The sequence below is a fragment of the Coffea eugenioides genome, chromosome 7, assembly GCF_003713205.1.
Source record: "Coffea eugenioides isolate CCC68of chromosome 7, Ceug_1.0, whole genome shotgun sequence".
Taxonomy (NCBI): Eukaryota; Viridiplantae; Streptophyta; class Magnoliopsida; order Gentianales; family Rubiaceae; genus Coffea; species Coffea eugenioides.
In genome coordinates, this window is record NC_040041.1 from 26456646 (window position 1) to 26475583 (window position 18938).

The window sequence follows — 18938 nt, forward strand, 5'->3', positions numbered from 1 at the left end:
CCTGATTGCTCACTAAGCATATAGCTTACCCCATTCCATTTGTTTTCCATGTCGGATTATTTGTTTTTCAATTATAAGAGAATTGATGAGTACGTCCCTACATTCTTTCTTTCTTCTTCTTTTTTTTTTTAAAACAGAAAACCTAGTTTTCCATAATGGCATTTTTCTTTTCTTTGATATTGGACATATCATAATGGCGTTTTTTTTATAGTATTATCATTTTTTTTAAAGGATAAGAAGCAAAGACTTTATTGGTAATTCATTTTACACCATGATGATGATGTGCAAGTCCAATTATGTAGCTTCAAGTATTTCGCTTTCTTTTATGAAAAGGAAAATGGGATTTGACCCACTCAAGTTGCATGTAACGTGTGATCATAGACTACGAAAAAATATCAGTTTCCAAGTCCACGGAATGAAATTAGTTAGTTGATCGTAAGGTCTTTTTTTTTAATGAAAAAATATCGATTTTTTTTTTCAAAATCTCTTATTTTTAATTATTTTTAATTTACCATCCAACTCAACCCACTCTTTATAGATATTGTCCGACTTTCATTTCTTCTATTTTGTTTCCTTCTCCAAGACTCAAAATCTCCTTTGAACCAAACAAAATAAAAGGAATTGCTTTTTTGAAAAACTTGGTAGGTGTATTCAGTTTATTGTATCAAAGACGTACTGTAAGCATGAGGACGTTGCTTCCGTTTAAGATGTGCACCAATGAGTTACATGTTTTACAGGATATTATGTCTACGTAAGTAAATATCTTTGAGCTCTACAATCTTCATAGGAATATTATTGGCTTACCTTGTATATTATTCTTAGCGCCCGTGCGATTCTTCAAATTGATATATAACCACCAAAATCGAATGCAGCCCAACATTTATTTCAGAACACGTTTCAATCTTCAACTTTTTGTACAAAATGATCGAACCAGAAAGAGAAACAAGTTTCGACAACTATGACATGATACAGTATGCTTTCATTTCATGCATGTCTTGGTTAGTTCCTTGATTGCGGATTAATGCAGACGATTGATCAAGTACGTACTTTAACTGAAGCAAGTATCCATCATGTTACTGCTAACTACCGCGGTAGAACTTCATAACCTCAGACCAAGAACGAATTTTAGATTGAATCATGAGCCTTGAAAGAATTCACCAAAAAAATAATGCAAATGGTCAAGTTTTGGCGCAACTTCATAGTTCGTATTCATATGAAGGGGGGGAAAAAAAAAGGAAATCTGGAAATCTCCGCTCTGCTGTATCTTAGACTATGACAAACAAGAGAAATTTCCAATTTCCAAATTCGTGTATATACAGATCTCCACTAATGGTAAAAAAAAACCAGACAATTAGTTTCCACGTGGTCAGATGATGAATATCTCATGCACTAAACTACTTAACTTAAGTAACCGGTGGTGCCCATCATCCATGTTATAGTAAACCTTAATCCACCTCTACATATGGCAAGAAACTCCATCTTGCTTCATCAGCTCCCTTAATTATCTGATCATGGAAAATAGAGAGCAAAAAACTTCTTCATCACAAGGAATGGTGAGGCCCATCTCATGGATGAAGCCAAACTCTTCTTCAGCTCGTTGTAACAAGCTCTGGAATTCGGGTGTTCCAACTAAGAAATAGGGATGATGTATTTGGTCCTATTTTGGCCAACATATACTGCAAAATGGCCTTTCGGGACATCATGTGAAAGGCCATTGTCGTGATGATCATGACCAGTATTCTTCCTTTCAAAACTTGCACAATTTTTGAGGATTTGTTTGAGGGCCGCCGTTTGGGTAGCGGCATGTTTTGTTCCTTTCTTAAGAGCCATGTTTATGGACTTTAGAGGAAAAAGGCTCAGCCAGGCAAAGAAGAGATAGAAATTGTATGTATTAAGAGGAAAAAGTGCTAAAGAGAATGAAGGATTGAAAGGAGGTGGGGATGAATTGAGAAGAATGTGGAGTAGTAGTAGTAGTATTTATGGGGAAAAAGAAGAAGACGGGGAGAGATTATCTGCGAAACAAAGACATGTGGAGTGTGGGGGCAACAAATTAACAGTGCTTAGATGTTCTTATTTGAGAAGTCTTGTTCAAGGCCATGCAAACTCATTCTGTGACGACCCTATCTCCCCCTAAGGCGTATCAAAGGGTTCGGCGGACCGCCTGCCCAACTCTCGCTAGGACTCACTCACTCGTATCTCGCGCATACATCCATAGACAAGAAATAACATCGCAATTCAACTTATAATATACATCGATGCACAAATCAAGATACAAATCTTCTATACACCCAAAATATTTCAAAATATATACAATCCAAGTACAAGTCATCCTAATCGAGTGATAGCGTGAGTACAAGTCAAAAGTCAAAACATCTAGTCTAGGCTAGTCTGTACATGTCTCACGCCCCGCTCGTACCCCTGTAAGGAAAACAAAACTAAAGGAGTGAGTTAAAACTCAGTGAAGTTCCAAATATCAAATTGGCCATCAAATAAAGTAAATGTAGTGCAAAAGTGAAATGCGAGCAAATCAAGTCAAAATTAAGTAATAACGCTTCATATAACCAGATAACAAATATTACGTATTTCACATGTAAGGATACAGTTACACATATATAGGTTCCACCATAGCTTGATCGATTGGTAGTTGACAATCCGTCAACTTTCAAATAAGAAAATAGTCCAGTAGAACGCCACTTAACTCCAATCTCCGTCCACCAAGCAAACCCCTTACCGGGCCTGAACTCCACAATAAACACCGGTGGTAATACTCGAGTATACCAATTAGTCGAGAAGATAACACTCCACTTGACATCACTAACTACCCAAGGTTTGTTGTCTAATCGATCAGGCCCTTGCCGGCTCGACTCGACTAACTAGCCACAGGGTTTCTAGAATTTCAGGCAAGTTACAATTCATACGCATGTAGAGCAAGTCAATTGAAATCGATGAACAAGAACAAAGCTCGTTAGGGCAAGTGCGATAAAGTACACCCTTGCCCTATCAAATCACTTATATATCATGTAATTACATTGGTCAAAGATAAATCACAAATATCAAGTTCAATCAGATATTTGGAAGCACTCACCAAAAGTAGTGCCTCTAGTGATCGCGTCTGGGTTGTACTCCGGGTTTGGAGTCCAAATCTGCGATAAAACTTTGCTTAAGAACTTTGAAAATTGACTAAGTTTCGAAACTTAGACATTTCGTTCAAATTCACTTGGAGAATAGTCGTGAAACACTTGCTCGTTTTCTAAACTATAAAACTTATTTATACTTGGAAATGCCATTTGAGTCAAAAGTACAAGGAAAACATACTCCTAGTAGTCATTATTTTATTTCTCAAGGGTACAAGTTCGGCCAAATTCTTACTTATATACCTCGGTAAAAGAAGACGCAAATATCCTAGATGGTTCAAGTGGTAATCACTCTTAACCCTTACTCAAGTTGCAAGTATGTCTACCTAGCCCTTGAGCGTAAATTTGGCCAGCACGCCCTTTGTATTTTCCTATTTCCAGCCATTTATGGCTTCATTCTTTTCCTCAATCAAACCCAATGTTACACACAAAATAATCTCATTTCAATAGCCGTTCAATAGGCTCAAGGTCATACAAGTACAAAATCAAGCTAACGACATGTGCGGAAATGAAGTTTAGCAAAAGACAGATTTGACGTTATTTTACGTAACGGACACAACCGAAGCTACGCTTAGCGGATTGGAGTGAAATTTATACCGTTTTGAAGCTACGACAGAGAGATACAACTTTGATGAAGATCACCTAGTCCAGTTCGTAGTGTATCTAGGTCAAAATTTCGAATTACTAAACCAGAAGTGCACAAACAGGTCAGTTAACCGCGCTATGTTTAAACAACAATAACTCAGGCTACCGAAGTCCAAACAAGGTGATTCTAGGGAGGTTGGAAAGCTAAGACATAGCACTAAAACTTTCATGTTTTAGCTAAATGCTAATTCAGTACACATCAGTGTGAACAGACACGGTTAGGGTTGTGAAATATCAAAACTGTCCATTGGACTAAACCTATGAGAGTCAGGGGTACTTTTGTCTTTTCATAGTTACATTCCTCCGATTGAGTTGAAATTTTGTAACCAACTAAAAAACAGCATTCTCTACAACTTTCATGTTTCATGCTAAGCCTAATTCGATCTCTAACATGTTGAATTGAAACCGGGTAGAATAGGGTACATACTAACTTCAATTCTGGAAATTTGCTACCATCAAGATATAAATCTCATTTTTAGCTTGAAACCATCACTACCACCTCTTATACCAACATATATACATCATACACCATCCATACAACAAGTATGAGGAGGGTATCACTCAAACCCTAACTCAATTGCATCATTCCAATCATAAAAAATCACTTGATATAAGCATTATTATAACCACAAATACAAGCTACTAAGCAACTCCAACATGATTAAAGGACAAAGAAAGGTGTGGGCAGCCATATTACCTCAAAACAAAGCTTGCTAGAGTTATCCTCCACTTCCCCTTGAAATTTTTGGTTCCTTAAGCTTCCCAATCTCCCAAACTAGTGATTAATCGGTTTAGTTTTTCTTGTTTTCACTCAAAATGTTGGATTCAAGGTTGGAAATTGAAAGCTCTCTTCACTCTTTCTCCCTCTCTTACTCTCGGCCAAACCAAGAAAAATGGTGAAGAAATGGAGTCCAAGTGAAGATAAGAAGCAAAGAAAATTGGCTTGGTCAAAGGTCTCTAAGTGACCAACAAGTGTCACACTTTGGTGCATCCAAATTTTTTTTTCTTTTTCTTGTTTTCTTGGTCAATAAATCCGGCCAACATGATCAGATTTTGGCTGATTTTTAGGCTCTAATAATAAGGAGATTAACTTGATAAAATGGTGGTCAAATGGTGTGTTCAATTGGTAGCCAATCGGTAGCGAACGTTACCCGTCGGTTCTAGCCATTTTTCCTTAAATCGTGTATACTAAGGTTTGAACTTATAATTCACTAACTCATTATTACCACTTCTAATCACACTCTTAATATCATCTACAACTCACTCTAAATCACCAAATTTGATCCTCACTCTGTACCGGATAGTCACACTACGGATAGACGTAAAAATCCTAATTCGCTCTAACTCGAAAACAGAAGGGAAAACCCTTAATTCTATGTTCTGTTACACTTATTGTGGGGTGATTAGGTAGTAGGGCTATAATAAAATATTAATTTCCAAATAAAACGGGAATGTTTAAGAAAAATATAAGGAATTTGCAAGTCCTCACACTTTCTCCCTCTTAAGAGAATTTCGACCTCGAAATTCATACCTTTTATTGTAAATAACTCGGGATACTTTTCTTGCATGTCCTTCTCCAACTCCCAGGTTGCTTCTTCCACCTCATGATGTCTCCATAGAATCTTCACTAGTGGAATCTGCTTGTTTCTCAAATCTTTCACCTTCCTATCAAGTATTCGAATGGGTCGCTCCTCATAGGTTAAAGACTCATCGAGTTCAATATCTTTTGGTGGCAAGATGTGAGTCAAATTCGAATGATATTTCTTAAGCAGAGAAACATGAAAAACATCATGGATGCAAGACAAACTAGCTGGTAGCTCTAGTCGATAAGTCACATTCCCTATCCGCTGGAGTATATTAAAAGGTCCTATGTATCTTGGTTGCAACTTCTTCCCTTTTCCTCCTTTAATCTTTCCTTTCAAGGGAATGACCCTAAGAAATACTTTATCCCCTATCTCAAACTCCAAATCCTTCCTCCGATGATCGGCATAACTCTTTTGTCGGCTTTGAGCTGTTTGAAGCCTCTGACGAATCACCTTTACCTTTTCATAGGCTTCTTCAACCCAAGGTATTGTAGCCGGATCAATGATCTTCCTCTCTCCTACTTCATCCCAATGGATTGGAGATCGACACCTTCGTCCATACAATGTTTCATATGGGGCCATTTGAATAGACGAGTGATAACTATCGTTATATGCGAACTCAACCAAGGTTAAATATTGGCTCCAACTCCCTCCAAAATCTATAATACAAGCTCTCAGCATATCCTCAAGAGTTTGAATGGTCCTTTCCGATTGTCCATCAGTTTGAGGATGATACGCTGTACTATAGCTCAACTTAGTCCCTAGAGCCTCTTGCAACTTCTGTCAGAATCGAGACTGTGATACCCCAACTTTTAGGATAATCTTTTGTTTAGTCTCAAAGAGGATATTACGGTTTCTTTAGTTTATTTTTATTTTAAACCATTATTTTGTTTTAAAGAAGAAACTAAAGTTATTTCTTTGGGTTTGATTTAAAACCTTGTTTTATTTTAAAAGACTAGAAACCCTAAAAGTCTAATCCAAACCCTAGTTTCACTTGTGACTGATCGCTTTCTCAAATTTCTCATATTTTAACTGAAACCCTAAATTCAATTTATGGAATTGTAAAACCCCTCACATTTTTCTTAAAAATGCCCTTTTATTTGGAAATTATTCATTTATTATGGCCTACTACCCAATCACCCCACAATAAGTGCAAATGAACATGAAAGTAAAGGTTTTCCCTTTCCATTTTTAAGTTAGAGCGAATTAGGATTTTCACATTTTTTCGTAGTGTGACTATTCGGTACGGAGTGAGGATCAAATTTGGTAGGTAAGAGTGACTTTTGGATGAGGAAATTTTATATAATTAGAAGTGATAATAATAAGTTAGTGATTAGAAGGCAAAAATCCTAGTATACGCCATTTAAGGAAAATCGGCTCGAACCGACGGATATCGATCATTACCGATTGAACCCACCACTTCCCTACCACCACATACCCTTGATATTTTTGCAAAATATCCCCCCATCCTCAGCCATATAACCAAAATATGTGGCCAAAATGCAAGGAAAAGAAAACAAAATTTTAGTTGGTTTTGGTGGTGACAAGTGTCAACCACCTATGGTTCCTTGACCAACCTTTTGTCTTGCTTATCTCTCATTTCAGCTCATTTCCCTCATTTTCTTTCTGTTTTGGCTGAGAGCAAGGAGAGGCAAAAGAGTGAGGAGAGTTTTCAATCTTCTACCTTGAATCCAACCTTTTGAGTGCAACCAAGAAAAACTAAACCGATTAATCACTAGTTTGGAAGCTTGGGAGGCTTAAGGAACCAAAAATTTCAAGGAGAGGTGGAGGATCATTCTTGCAAGCTCTTGTCTTGAGGTATAATGGCTGATCAACCTTTCTCTCTCCATTAATCATGATTAAGTTGGGTATTAATGGTAGTATTGTGCTTGGATGCACTGAAAAATGGGTTGAGGTATCTTCATGGAAATTGTAACCTTTTGTCTAAGGTTCGAGACACCATCCAATACATTTTGATCCGATAACCACAGCTCCAGTTATGGGCAAAATCGTGTAACCCGTTTTGTACCATTTTCAATTTCACGGACGCGCACGTGCATTTCTCAACCGTTTTTGCCGTTTTGGACCGTTTAGGTCTACTTTTGGTATTTTGTTACCATTCCGGCTGTTTCGGCCAATTTTGACATTCTTTTGGCCGTAACGTCATTTTTGACTGTTTTTTATTATTTTTGACCGTTTTCAACCGTATTCGACCATTTAAGTTATAAACTGCTATTGTACGGCCGTTTCACTTATGTGTGTATATAATCTGTCAATACAGATTGTGAGGCTTTTGACGGTGACGGTCAAACTCAGTGAATTGTATCATTTTTCGTGCCAAGTTTTATCAAGTGAGTAATTGGGTTGTTTGTTGATGTGAAATTGTTAAAGTGCTTTGTATATGTTAAATGGGTACTTAGGCGAGGGTGTACTTTATCTCATTTGACCTAAACCCATCCTTTGTTTTGATTTCATATTTGAGAATACATACCTTATGTTGAGTATCACCCTTTTGCTGTGTGCTGATGGGGGTGATTACAGTACTTGAATTAAACCCCTTTTGCTGTGTGCTATTGGGGTAAGTAATTTGTTGTGTACTTTGTTGAGAGATACCATCTATTGAGAGATTGGATATCTCAAGGCTTGGTTCCAGCCCGGTTCCAAGGGTTAGACGAACTATTCGAGCCAGCTGGGGTTTGGTCGAAGATAGTTCCATGCCAACCTTGGGATTTAGTTCTTTGTTAAAGTTTTGACGAAAGCTAAGTTATTTTGTTTCGCTCGAGCTGTTGTGTGCTGTTGACTGGCCAGCGCAGGTTGATAAGGTGAACGGAAAAAGTTAAGTGGAGTCTATGGACCATGAGTACGGTGGTTGACGGAGTATCAACAGGCGTTCAAACTCGGGGAATTGAACTCGCTTTGGAGCCACCCGTATCCTACCATTGTGATGTTACTTTTTTGTTACTGATGTGACATAACCTGATTACTTGTTATTTGGATGTGAATTTATATTTATACCCCTGATTACTCACTAAGCATATAGCTTACCCCATTTCATTTGTTTTCCTTAGCAGGGGCCCGACGCGGGGATCGCTCGGGAAGGTGTTTAGTCTTTTGATTAAAGAATAGTTAAATTTGTACTTGTTATAAGTTGACTAGTAAGATGTATATAGTTGTCGTGGTGGTTGTAGTTATCAGCTTTTCTAGGGTTTACTTTCTGGTACCCGTGATATGTAATTCTTGGAGAATTGGATGTAATATTTGAGATTTATCTTGTAATTTAATTGAGGAGTTTAGTGAACGACTGAGTCCCGGCGAGAGTTGGGCAGGCGTCCCGCCGATACCCTCGGGTTTGCCCTTGGGTGAGGTGGGGCCGTCACAGAGACACAAACCTGGGGTCCCTATCGGATACAATACTCACTAGTACCCCATGTAATCTCACCACTTCATTCATATAGAGTTTGGCAAGTTTCTCCAAAGGATATTTAATATTAACTGGCAAGAAATGTGCGGTCTTAGTTAGTCGATCTACTATCACCCAGATCGCATCATGACCTCCTTGAGTTCTTGGTAACCCCATTACGAAATCCATCGTTATATGCTCCCACTTCCATTCAAGAATCTCTAAAGATTGTAATAGACCTGACGGTTTTTTATGCTCAGCTTTTACTTGTTGGCACGTAAGACATTTTTGCACAAACTGGGCGATCTCCGCCTTCATATTCTCCGACCAATACAGACTTTTGAGGTCCTTGTACATTTTACCACTACCTGGATGCACCGTATACCTAGAGCGGTGTGATTGCTCCAAAATCTCCTTCTTTAATTCTTCATCCCTAGGTACAACGACGCGACTTCGGAACCTTAAAATTCCATCAGGACCTAAGTTGAAATTGGGTAACTCCCCCTTCTTCACCCTTTCTACCCATTTCTGCACCGTCAGTTCTTCCATTTGACCCTCTTTAATCCGATCCAACAGTATCGATTTCACCTCAATATTTCCAAAAATCACTTTCTGTGGCTCCAAACGAGGATTCCATTCACACACATCCTCTAATAAGCTCCACTCTCCCACTATCGAACTTGCTAGTTGAGCCTTTCGACTTAGAGCATCCGCTACAACGTTGGCCTTTCCCGAATGGTAATTAATCATGCAATCATAATTCTCTAAGAATTCCACCCACCGACGTTGTCTTAGATTTAACTCCTTCTGAGAAAATAGGTACTTAAGGCTCTTATGATCCGTATATACCTCAAATGTTATCCCGTATAGATAATGCCGCCATTTCTTCAAGGCAAACACAACAGCTGCAAGCTCCAAGTCATGGGTTGGGTAGTTTTGCTCATGAGGCTTTAACTTCCGAGATGCGTAGGCAATCACATTCCTATTTTGCATCAAAACACACCCTAACCCCTCTCTTGAAGCGTCGGTATAAACCGTATAACTATCCGTCCCATTGGGCAAATCTAACACTGGAGCCATGGTCAATTGTCTTTTAAGCTCTTGGAAACCATTCTCGCATTTAGCATCCCAAATGTACTTCTCTTGTTTCTTTGTCAAGTTCGTTAGGGGTGCTGCAATTCTCGAGAAATTCTTTATAAATCGGCGGTAGTACCCTGCGAGACCTAGAAAACTTCGTATTTTCGTAGGATTCTCTGGCCGTTTCCATTGAACTACAGCTTCACTTTGGCCGGGTCTACAATAAGCCCATCCTTCGAAATGATATGGCCTAGGAACGCCAATTTCTCTAGCCCAAATTCACACTTGCTAAATTTGTCAAACAGCTGGTGCTCTCTTAAGGTTTGCAATACTATCCTCAAGTGTTGCTCATGTTCCTCCCTTGTCTTCGAATACACCAGGATATCATCAATAAACCGTGACAGCCCCACCTTCCCCTAAGGTGAACCAAAGGGGTTAGCGGACTGCCTGCCCAACACTCGCCAGGACTAACGGGACAATTCAATACGGTGTGACGACACTCGCAACGTCGGAGGCGGTTAGCAGGGCTCCAACGCACAACGGCCCCTCTTGGCCTAATCTGGTACGGGATCACTGGGAGCGCTCCACGAGGTCGCTCGCCCGGAGGGCTATCACTAGGTTTACCCCGTCTGTCCATCCTACACCAAAAGAGTAAATAAATGTAAATAACCTTAAGGAACATACTTAATATAATCCTCAAGTCGAGCCTTTCTAACACGCCCAGGCCAATTCAAACCTAGGCTCTGATACCACCTGTGACAGCCCCACCTTCCCCTAAGGCGAACCAAAGGGGTTAGCGGACTGCCTGCCCAGCTCTCGCCAGGACTAACGGAACAATTCAATACGGTTTAAAAGTTCCGGAACATACAAGCGCGCTTAGACAAGTCAAAATTACAAAATAAAAAAAAACGTAAACGGAGTCGGCCATGAATAGTAACCGACACGTCAAAATCCAACCAAACATCAATGAAACATATACATCTTGAAATTTAGCATTTACATACCAAAAGGACATACCCAAGTTGTCCAACAAGTTTATACAAGTACGGTTTGCAAATTACAACTTAACAGTTTTGATTGGATCCAAAATACACTTAGAGTTTGCTCAAAAGGAGCTATTCAAAATTTCATTTATATAAGCCCAACTCGGCAACCAACATTCATGGACTTTCCAAAAGTAATCAATTTCCTGTAAGGAAAACAAAAGGAACAGAGTGAGCTTATGCCCAGTGATATACTATCACTCACGCAGCAAAGTTCAAATACGCAAGTATCAAGCTTCTCATTCCAATACATCAAAAGCAAGCAAAGGCACACATCAATAGTGTTGATAAAAGGATACGGGCGGCTCTCAAGAGCCCCTCTCCTCGCTTGCATTCTTGATCGGATCTCATTGACCCTCCGTCAATGTTCAAGAATAACCAACCGTAGGCTCCACTTTACGTCCATTCCTTCCACCCAACATACCCCTACCGGGCCCGAACTTCAAACAGTAGAAATTTGGTAATATTCGAGTATACCGGAATCAAGAATCTCACTACTACAAGATTCCATATAACAGTCCCCATGGCTCGTCAACTTTCACGACCAAGTCCTCGCTGGCTCGATTCAATCGACTACCAATGGGGTTGAGCTCAGTAGTAACAATAAAAGTCGTTGGATCCTCGTCCAAACGACACCAAATCCAGTTTTTCATGCACATTTCAAGTACCACAGTGAAACAGTAGACAGTCGTATATAATACAAAAGGGGTGAGGGCGATCAAGTACACCCTCACTTTAATCAGTTTCAATAGTGCAAATAAGCCTTCAAGGCATCAAGTTCAATATAATAAAGCCACATTGTAAACAAACAAGTGAGTAGTATACTCACCAAGCAAGCAAATGATATTTCATAAACCTCCACCCAAAGAGCGTCTTGGACCACCGTCACGTCCTAAAACATTCAACTAAGCACAATAATGATGTGAAACCCCGATCTAGACAATCAAAACACCATGGCTTAGGCAGCGGAAATTTGACCCAACTAATCCCTAGAAGTCACGAACAATTTTGATATTATCTCAACCCGTAACTACTCGAATTAACGAACCAAATTGGAGGTAGTAGAACGCCACAATCAAGGAGATACTCGATTGATAAGTTCGAGTGAATAACTTGAGAAGATTCTCAAGTATTCAAAGGCAACTCCCTTGCCAAAGAGAAAGTGAAAACTCACTAATTGTATTTAATAGTCAAAAACTGATCCCAAAACAAAGAGGAAGTGGGGCTATTTATAGCCCTTACAAGCATTAACCCTAATCCAAAAATTGACCAAACTACCCTACATACTTAAGGAAGATTTTGGGCCTCACTTACTAACAAATGGGCTGCAATTAAACTAGCTTAATTACCTAGACTTTCTAAAGCGAGAAATAACCAAAATCAACGAGGAAATCAAATAATCCTACTAAACTCAAGTATTCGTGCAATCAACTGGTCTTCACTTGAATCTTCCAATTCCCCGTGTACTTGAATGGGCCTTGGTCTTTATATTCTCATCATTCCCCTCCTCTTAAAGGCGATTTGTCCCCAAATCATGACTCTCTTACAAAACAAAAGTGATGAGAGCATGTGTATAGTCACCAAGCAGCCTGCATGTCGCCTTCTTAAGCGAAGAATGATCATGACATCCTTGTGTGGAACAAGGACAACTCGTGGTGGTGGTAGATACATGTTGCGGACAGCAAGATTTCCATGACAATGATCACACAAGCGACGTCTCAACCCTATGGGTGGATCGTGAGCGGACGCCCGGTGAACCAAGGTTTGGTTGGGCTGCGAGTTGTACGCATCAAGACGTGGAAACACTGCATCAAAGGCCAATGTAACTCGACTATTGTTGGTTGGAATTACTTGACCAACACTCTCTTCATAGATCTCTATGGTTGCGGATATTGCACACTGCAAGATGAAGGATATCTGACCACGAACAACCTGCACAAATGAAAACACGTTAAACACCACCAAGGTGGAACGATCCAGCTCCGAGTGCCCGATGTTGTCCTCAGGCTTAGCGAGCAGGATCAATGTTCGCCCTTTCTTTTCCTTGCCTTCTAATCGATCCAACTCCCATTCCCTCTGTAAAACATTTTGGTCCTCTCGAATTTGTGTAGGTGAGAGTGGAACAAGTATGATCCTTATCCCTTTATGCATGAACGAGTATTTGTTGGAATGACCTTCATAAGTAACCTTGCGATCAAATTGCCAAGGTCTTCCAAGAATAAGATGGGCAGCTTGCATAGGAACCACGTCACACACCAACTCATCCTCATATCTCCCAATGTTAAACTTCACAGAAACCTGCTTGGACACTCGCACTTCGCCGTAATCACTAAACCATTGAAGCTTATATGGTGTGGGTGATCTTGAACAGGTAGGTGTAACTTCTTGACAAATAAGGCACTGGCGACATTGGTACAACTTCCTCCGTCGATAATCAAGCTACACACTTTCCCGTTAACTAGACATCGGGTATAGAAGATGTTGGTACGCTGCTTTTCTTCATTTGTGCGTTGAGCACTCAATGCCAACCTTGTAACAAGGCCTAGTCCAACTAGTTGGTCAGGGGCAATTATCTCTTCTTCCTCAACCAATGGTGGCATGCCTTCATACTCATCCTCCTCATCCGTTAGCACTTCACCACTTGGAAGCATGAGCATGGTCCTTCAGTTTGGGCATTGGGATGCGATGTGACCGAAACCTTGACACTTAAAGCACTTAGTGTCGCGGTTTCTAGGTTTAGATGCCCCTAGATCAGCCTTAAATTCGGCCCTTTGGGTCAGTGTTGAAGATGACGAACCAGGCACCCATGCTCCATTCGAAACCCCACTTGCCTTGGTTGACTTTTGCTCACTCGTATGGGTAATCTCGCCTTTATACTGTTGAGTTCTCCAATTTCCAGATTGGACGTCGGAGCTTTGGTGGGGGATACCCCTCCTCTTGAGCCTCCTTTCCACCTTGATAGCTTTGTCCAATAATTTATCCATGTCAAGATAATGTCGGAGCTCCACAACATCTGCAATTTCAGCGTGTAGTCCTCTCAGGAAACGTGCCATGGTTGCCTCTATATCCTCCCGAACATTAGCCCGCAGCATGGCCATCTCCATCTCCTTGAAGTAATCCTCAACCGTCATACTACCTTGGGTAAGAGTTTACAATTTATGGTGCAAATCCCTGTGGTAATACGCTGGTATGAAGCGCTTCCTCATGATCCTTTTGAGTTCTTCCCAGGTGCGAATGAGTGGTGCTTCATTTCTCCTTTGTCTGGTGCGAATTTGATCCCACCAAACGGCTGCGTATTCAGTGAACTCAATGGTTGCCAACTTTACTTTTTGGGACTCTGAGTAGTGGTTGCAGTCAAAGAGCATCTCAATCTTCCTCTCCCATTCCAAATATGCTTCAGGGTCCGACTTGCCTGGGAAGGTAGGAATTTTGAGTTTGATTCCCTTTAGTTCATCATCCCCTTGATTAGGGATGCGTTTATAATTCCGGAATCGGTTTCCATCTGCCATGTCCTCCTCATTGTTCGAATCACCTAACTCCTCCACGTATGGTTGTCTCTTGGAGGCATTCTTGCCTAGGGTTGATTGCTCCACCTTATTCTCCAGTGTATCAATTCTCTGAGCCATGCGATCAATGGCGCCTGTTAATGCTTCAAGAACATGTTTCATGTCATAAGGGTCACTTGTCGCATGAGTTTGAGACATGTTTATAGAGTACCTGCAAGGCTCAACAAACAGTTAGTAGAAACTGCCTCACTCACTCCCTTAGTGTATCACTCACCCTCGTGTATGTCACTCAAAGCGCTCCAATGGACTTACCAAACACCTTTACCTGTTGGGTTAGGTAGTTTGAGAAATACTGCTCAAGCCCAAATAATTGTCACCAACTTCTTCCTCAAGAGTAATCACGGAGATGTAGGAGAAAGTGTAGGGAAGTGTTCCTAAAAGTTAGGAGAAAATATAGGAGAAAATATAGGAGAAAGTGTAGGAGAGTGTTCCTAAAATCTAGGAAGAGAATATAGGAGAGTTTCCTAAAGTGGATGAGAGAATATAGGAGAGTTTCCTAAAGTGGATGAGAGAATATAGGAGAGTTTCCTAAAGTGGATGAGAGAATATAGGAAAGGTCCTAAAAATGTATGAGAGAATTTAGGAAAGTTTCCTAAAAATAGATGGGAGACTTTAGGAAAGTTTCCAAAAGAAATGGATGAGAGAGTTTAGGAAAGTTTCCTAAAAAATGGATGAGAGAATTTAGGAAAGTTTCCTAAAAAAATGGATGAGAGAATTTAGGAAAGTTTCCAAAAAAAATGGATGAGAGAGTTTGGGAAAGTTTCCTAAAAAATGGATGAGAGAATTTAGGAAAGTTTCCTAAAAAAATGGATGAGAGAGTTTGGGAAAGTTTCCTAAAAAGGTAGGAGAGAGAGTGTCCAAGTGAGTACAAAGAGTTATCCAAGTGCTTTACTTAGTTTCCTAATTGATTTTGGAAACAAGTTAGTTTTTGGAAACCCTTTGAAAATCCTTTTCCTCTTGAACAACTTTTGGTAACCTTCTTGAAACAACTTTTGGTAATCTTCTTGAAACAACTTTTGGTAACCTTCTTGAAACAACCTTTGGTAATCTTCTTGAAACAACTTTTGGTAACTTACAAATTCTACTCCAAGAAAGATTGCACAAATCAGATTTGGTTCCCTATTCAAAACAATTCGGTTGCCACTTTCTTTCCTTTCCTTTTTTTTTTTCTTGCCAACCGATTCCTCTTTTCTTTCTTTTTCTTTTCATTTTTTTTTCTATTTTTTTTTCTTGACTACAACTATCAACCACGACACAAAACAAGGAAGTCCACAAATAATAACTACCAAGAACTCCAAGATCTTTCAAGAACTTTCAAGGAAGTTGTCCGGAACATCAGAAATTTCAAGATTGTGATCAAGAATGCAAGAAGCTCAAGATTAGTGTAAGTTCTCTTCAAGATTCACAAAATTTCAACAAGTTTTGCCAAAATCCAGATTTGAAAACCAAGTAAACAAGTTGGATAACACAAACAACAAGGCTGGATAGATTTGTATTCGGATGAACAGTAACTATGAACAGTAACGATGAACAGTAACGATAAACAGTAATAATTTATTTTTTTTTTTTTGGGTTCTAAACAAACGAACAGATTGGGATAAACATATATGAATCGAAATAAATGAAAACAAAAAAAATATATATAACCTGGTGGTTGTCAACTAGCTCTGGTACCAACTGATGTGAAACCCCGATCTAGACAACCAAAACACCATGGCTTAGGCAGCGGAAATTTGACCCAACTAATCCCTAGAAGTCACGAATAATTTTGATATTATCTCAACCCGTAACTACTCGAATTAACGAACCAAATTGGAGGTAGTAGAACGCCACAATCAAGGAGATACTCGATTGATAAGTTCGAGTGAATAACTTGAGAAGATTCTCAAGTATTCAAAGGCAACTCTCTTTCCAAAGAGAAAGTGAAAACTCACTAATTGTATTTAATAGTCAAAAACTGATCCCAAAACAAAGAGGAAGTGGGGCTATTTATAGCCCTTATAAGCATTAACTCTAATCCAAAAATTGACCAAACTACCCTACATACTTAAGGAAGATTTTGGGCATCACTTACTAACAAATGGGCCGCAATTAAACCAGCTTAATTACCTAGACTTTCTAAAGTGAGAAATAACCAAAATCAACGAGGAAATCAAATAATCCTACTAAACTCAAGTATTCGTGCAATCAACTAGTCTTCACTTGAATCTTCCAATTCCCCGTGTGCTTGAATGGGCCTTGGTCTTTATATTCTCATCAAATAAGACTCGATTATAGGTCATAAACCAATTCCAAATACTACCAAAATAGGGCTCCATAAGAATGTATAAGCACGAGAGTAAACCAGGGAAATCCGGAAATGGACTTAAGCTCTAAACCATAAAAACAGTTTTTGATATCATTTTGCGGTTTTGGCACCATTGGCACTACGATTATCGGATGGAGGTAAAATATACACCGTTTTGAAGCTAAGAGGTAGGGCTACAATGTTGAAGAAGGCTACTCAGTCCAGTTTCTAGTGTAACCAGGTCAAATATTCAATATACTAAACCAGAACCGCAAAAATAGGTGAACAAACCGCATTCTGGTTCAAACATCATAAGTCAGGCTGCCTAAATCCAAATCAAGTGATTCCAAAGCCATCCGAAAGCTAAGACACCAGTCTACATTTCTTCAGAAGGCATCAATAACCAAATAAGAAACATTCCCAATCAAATTAACCAATTACCAAAGCTGATTACCAAGTTCGGGTAGAAACAGGACAGCAGGGGTATTTCCATCTTTTCATAAGGTACGCTACTCCGATTGATCTGAAATTTTGTAGAAATATCTAAAATATTATTCCCTACAACTTTCATGTTTTAAGCCAAGGCTAATTCGGCCTCTAACTATGATGAACAGTGCCAGGCAGAATGAGGGGGAATGAAACCCTAACTTTCACAATTTCCTTCCAAAACAGAAATTTCCTGCAATTAACCACAATTTACACCTTCTAGCTTCATTCTAGATCAATTCCCATCATCATACAAAGCCACACCATATGAATCATATTAAATCAGAAAAATCATGATTAAATAGAAAATGTCATCAATCTCCACCAAAATCAAGAAATAACACCTAATCACATCCCTTAAGCTACCACAAGTCATGAATTAACCATCATTAGATAGAGGAGAGGGGTTCCTTCACTACTCACCTTAGTAACCAAAGAAAAGAGACCACTTAGCACCTTAAGCTTCCAAACAACTTCACCAATCACCTAAATACCCCTAAACTAATAGGTTTTATGGAGTAATTTGAAGATTAACCGGTTGGAATGAAAGATTGAGCAAGATTGAAGGTAAGAAAATGGAGTAGTATTTCTTCTTTTTTCTTGAGAAAGGGCCGGCCAACAAGCTTGAAAATAAGGGTGAATTTTTGGTCAATTTTTGATTTAAATGGTAAAAGGATGAATAGTAGTCATAACTCAAGACTTATTCTCCAAGTGACATTTGTCACTTCATTAAATGCATATCTATCCCATTGTCTCTCTCACACCAACTCACTTAATATCCTCTAGTTATCTCTTAACACCCGGTAAATAAACTCAGTATCCAAAACTTAACCTAACTGGCCGAATTTTTCCGAACTTTTTGCCCTAGTGGGTCCCACGTCCGGTATACACTCTTAATTTCTTAAAAACTAACCGATACTAGAAAAATCACCTAAAAACTATATTTACTCATAAAAATTATCTAGAAATTTTCCTAATAAATAAAATGCTGAAAAACATGCCATTGAATATAATAAATCCAAGAAAATGGGAAAATTACGGGGTCTCACACTCTCTCCCCCTTAAAAGAATTTCGCCCTCGAAATTTCTCACCTTAACTCACGAAAAGTTCAGGGTATTTCTTTCGCATTTCTTCTTCCACTTCCCCGGTAGCTTCCTCTACCCCATGGTTTCTCCATAGTATCTTAACCAACGGGATCTGCTTGTTTCTTAGCTCTTTGACTTTCCGGTCAAACACTTGGACAGGTTTCTGTTCGTAAGCAAGCGATTCGTCTACGTTGATCTCCTCTGGCTGTAATATATGGGACGGGTCGGGATAGTACTTCTTGAGCATCGAAACGTGGAAAACGTCATGAATTCGAGAGAGACTGGATGGCAGCTCTAACCGATACGCCACCGTACCTATTCTCTGGAGAATCTTGTAAGGTCCAACGAACCTCGGTTGGAGCTTCTTTCCTCTACCTGCTGTGACGCTCCGCAACAGTGTAACCTTGAGAAAAACACGGTCTCCAACTTCGAACTCCAAGTCTTTCCTTCGATTGTCCGCATAGCTTTTTTTGTCGGCTTTGAGCAGTTTGGAGTCGTTGTCGTATTAATTTGACCTTTTCTCACGCCTCCTCCATCCATGGAATAGTGGTTGGATCTAATGCCTTTCTCTCGCCAACTTCGTCCCAATAGATCGGTGATCGGCATTTTCGTCCATATAGTGCCTCGTATG

At 39.5% G+C, this 18938-nt stretch overlaps 1 pseudogene; it reads right to left on the reverse strand.

Moving 5' to 3' along the window:
- Nucleotides 1-1501: 1501 nt before the first annotated feature.
- On the reverse strand, nt 1502-1830 carry LOC113778693 (annotated as a pseudogene).
- Between the last annotated feature and the right edge of the window lie 17108 nt (nt 1831-18938).